Raw genomic sequence first — 4,568 nt, forward strand, 5'->3', positions numbered from 1 at the left:
CCACAGGTGGCAGGCGTGAGACTGAAAACGGAGTTGGACACAGGCTCAGCTTTAACAGTGATCTTTGTACACGACTGCAAATGACTGTTTTCTCACATACCTTTGAAACGAACTAAACTACTGCTAAGGTCTTACACAGGACAGAAAGTGTGTCCTGAAGGCAAAATTAAAGTGACAGTGAGCTACAGGGATAAAACACAGCAAATGAAACTCTATGTACTGAGAAATGGAGGACCACTGTTGCTGGGACATGAATGACTCAGGAAAATCCAGTTGTATTGGCACACCATCAAGGCACTAGTTGTGTCAACAAAGGAGGGCAGCTCGGCGGGGAAGATGTCCACAGCTCTCCTCTCACCCATTGTCGACTATTACAATGATGAGGAGGAGCTAGACAGAGTCGACGATGAGGACAAACGCAGTATCCATGGCCGCGAATAAGATGAAGATACAGAGGATGCAAGTGAGACAGATATTGCCAGTAAGCAGGATGATGAAGATTACCTGGAAGTAAACGAGCAGATGTACCAGGAAAAATTGACATCTCTCAGAATTCAGCTACAGCAGTTACAGGAAGGCACTTTGCAGGAGTATCAGGAAAGGATGAAGAAACTAGATTAGCAGTACAAGGAAAGAATATGAAATGCAGAGCTTTTTCTGCAACTGGAGACAGAACAAGTGGAAAGGAATTATATTAAAGAGAAGAAAGCAGCAGTGAAAGAATTTGAAGATAAAAAGATTAAGTTAGAAGAAAAGAAAAAGATGATTGAGAATGAGAGGCTAACAATGGAACTCACAGGAGATTCTATGGAGGTAAAGCCAATAATGACTAGGAAACTAAGGAGGAGACCGAATGACCCTGTTCCAATTACAGACAAAAGACGAAAACCTGCACCTGCATAGTTAAATTACTTGTAACAGATGAACAGATAGTGGAAGAGCTGCAAACTCTCAATAAGCTTAAATCTCCGAAAAGTCCAGCATCTCCATCTTCTCCTGAGCATCTTCCCAGCACTCCTGCTGAATCACCAGCACAAAGATATGAAGCACGAATAGAAGATGGAAAGTTATATTACGATAAGAGATGGTATCAGAAAGGTCAGGCTATCTATTTGGAATCTAAGGAGAATACGAAGATGGGCTGTAAAATTAGCTCAGTTGGAACAAATGAGATATGGGTAAGGAAGACAAGTGATAGCAGAAAGATGTGTATATATCTAGGACAGCTGCACAGAGGAGTCTTCATTATACGGAGGCGATCTGCTGCCTAGAACTCTTAGCAAGTTGGAGGTGAACACCTTCTTAACTCCCTATGCTCAGAGGTCAACTTTTCATGACTTTTATTTGGAAATCTGTAATAAAACAAACAAGTTTATTGACAGACTGAAAAGCACACTATTTGAAGATGCTTTCCAATGCCATTTCAGTTTTCATGATTGTACATATTTTTAAGAATAACATTCACCTTTTCACGGATTTCACTTTGCTTTCGACATCTTTGCAAGATGGAGGTGACTACTCTTTATGGCTGGAACCTGCCAAATTGTGGATTGTTTAATTTATTCCAAACAATAGAGTGAAGACCTATTTGCTTCAGTGCTGGACAATCTAGAGAAGACCCACCCCCCACCCCCACGAGACTTGACTTATAAATGGGTCTTAGACCAGAAGTTAAAAAAAAGGCTTATTATAATTTGATATTATTATGTTACTCTGTTATAATTTAATATTATTAAGTTACTAAGTAAACAAAATGGTAGGCATTTGTATGTTAAGGGTAAACATATTTGTTTAGCATAGTGCCCCAGTAAAAAAAACAGTTGATACACAATTAAAATAAAAAGGGAGGAGTGTACCGTATAGCCTACATTATAATAAGGGACTACTTTATGTTTTAGTAACACTTCGTTGCATGCGCTATTAGGCGCGTATTGATCTGTACGCGTGTGCGGAGTTCAGATTATGCCAGTAAAGAACCATGAACCTTAGCTCCCGTCTCCAGCGTTTTTATTAATAGCATTGTTGTGTAACCAGGCCACATACACAACAGACACTGACTGACCTGTTGAGTTCCCCTAGCACCACTCTGTGATACACCGAATTTTAGTATCTGCAGTCTCCTCTCCATCTGTAATTTGAATGTAACTAGATAATCTGCTTTATGGATGTAGATCAAGGGATGAAGATTGATCTAATACAACATAACAATTTCTGTACTTCCATGGAAAAGTGCAGGATTATCTTTGAGAGATAGGCGAAAGAGTGGGTTTGCTGTCGATGAATTGATGTTTCCAACATCTAGAACCCAATGAACATTATTTTAGCCTGTTCACTGGATTTATGCTCCTGTAGGTGTGGATATACCTCAATTGATTGCACTCTCAAAGCCTGATATTAGGGAACTCCAAATCCTACAAAAGGCCACAGAAATTATGGTGCTGTGGTAGTGCACCCTCGTAACCAGGATAGACTCTTGATCTCATGATCTGCCTGCACTGCACTTTCTCTGCAACTGTAACTCTTTATTTTTCACTTTATTATTACTTTATCTTGTACTACTCTGATAGATATTCAATCCAGGCTAGTAGGCCTTTGCTGTTTGCCAATTTCACTTTCTAACCATAACAGTTACCTATTGTAAGATTACAAAGACTTGTAAGTAAAACCTCCAACTGACAAATTGTTTGACGTCTGGTCATAAATGGAAGTCAGTTTTCAGTTCTTAAAATGTGCATGGCAAGCAGTAATCAGCTTGAAGTTAAGAGAAGTATAATCTATAGAAAGGCTTTGCAAACAAGCTCTGTACATAGTAGACTACTTTATGTTTTAGTAACAGGGATGACGATGCCCGGTTTACTGCTGCTCGAGTTGCAGTATAAGACAATAGGTTGTTTAATTTGGCTTGCTTCAAACAGACAAGCTGACTCTAAGTTGCTCAGTTCAAAAAAGCTTGCAGAACAAATGGATAATGTAATTTATCATATCAAACAATTGATGCATTTATTGTTGGAAAGCTTATGTATTCAAGGAAATTAGCTTGGCAGCATTAAGTGTGAACTGTGACATTAAGCAGATTCGATGGGCTGAAAGGCCTAATTTTTTTCCTAAGTCTTATGGTTTTATGGTGTACAGATTTGGTCATGTTATTAAACTGGAAAGAGTGCAGAAAAAATTTATAAGGTTGTGCCAAGACTTAAGAGACTGAATTATAGGGAGAGATTGAGGAGGACTTTATTCCATAGAGGGAAAGAAACTGACAGGTGATTTTATAGAAGTATACATAATCAATAGGTGTATTCCCTCAGTCTTCTCCTCATGCTGGGAATCAAGAAATAATGGCGATAAGCAGAGGGGGTGGAGCAGCAGCATGGAGTTGGTGCATCATTTTGCTGTGCCGCTGACCGGGAGTTTGGTTCCCACCCGTCTATGGGGAGTTTGTGCATTCCACCGTGGCCGAGTGGGTTTCCTCCAGGTGCTCCAGTTTCCACCCACATTACGAAGGTGTACGACAAGTTAGGAGGTGAATTGGTCACATCGGTGTCATTGGGCGATGCAGGCTCATTCAGCCAGTTACTGTGCTGTATCTCCTAATTGAAATTTTAAAGTTTTATGACTTGCACTGTACTACTCCACAAAACATCAAATTTCATGACATCGGTGATAATAAATCTGATTCTGATACATATTTATCAGTTTAACGGTACTTGTTCACTCATGCTTGCCTTGTGCTTGGTCTGGCAACTGCTCGGCCCGGGACCAGAAGTAGCTGCAGAGAGTTATGGACAAGTTCAGTGTTGAACAGTTGCAAGCTGATCTTAAACCATAAGACATAGGAGCAGAATTAGGCCATTCAGCCCATCAAGTCTGCTCCAGCATTTGGTAATGGCTGATTTATTTTCCCTCTCAACCCCATTCTCCTGCCTTTTCTCTGTATCCTTTGATGGCCTGACTAATCAAGAACCTATCAACCTCAACTTTAGATGTACCCACGGATTTGGCCTCCTCAGTCATCTGCGAAAATGAATTCCACAGATTCACCACCCTCCGGCTAAAGTTTAGGCAAATCAGTACAAGAACGTTAATTCATTTAAAACTCACACTTTATTGTCTCTACTCAAATATCAATGTAAATTATGTTTTCCCCAAGGCCAACAATTTAAGTTGTGAATTCAACAGCTCCCTCTGTACCAATGCTTACTCAGTCTACCTCTCTGATTTATAACACTGGCAGCCTCCATTCCTTCCTCCATATGGCAAGAACAAAGACATTTCATTTCCCATTTGTCAATCAATTGATTCTGCTTATCCTTGCCCCTGGCACCGGATCTTCCTTGACATAGTTAGTCCCAAGAGTTCTTGTTTCCTTACATCTGATGTCCCCTGTTTCTATTCCTCTTCCTTAACAGTGTAAACTGTTGTGTTCAGATTTTGTTGGCTCTGGCCTAGCCAACTAATATGCATCAGCTTTTTGTTGGCTTTGGCCCAGAGCAAATTCTCTTTATTGCCCTTCTTCCAAGCAAGGACTTGTACTTCATGAACACAAGAGACTCTGCGTATGCTGGAAACCT

General features: G+C 40.3%; 1 pseudogene; it reads left to right on the forward strand.

Moving 5' to 3' along the window:
- Positions 1 to 336: 336 nt before the first annotated feature.
- On the forward strand, positions 337 to 1,271 carry LOC140204603 (sin3 histone deacetylase corepressor complex component SDS3 pseudogene; annotated as a pseudogene).
- The last annotated feature ends 3,297 nt before the right edge of the window (positions 1,272 to 4,568 follow it).

Source organism: Mobula birostris, chromosome 10 (genome assembly GCF_030028105.1).
Source record: "Mobula birostris isolate sMobBir1 chromosome 10, sMobBir1.hap1, whole genome shotgun sequence".
NCBI lineage: Eukaryota > Metazoa > Chordata > Chondrichthyes > Myliobatiformes > Myliobatidae > Mobula > Mobula birostris.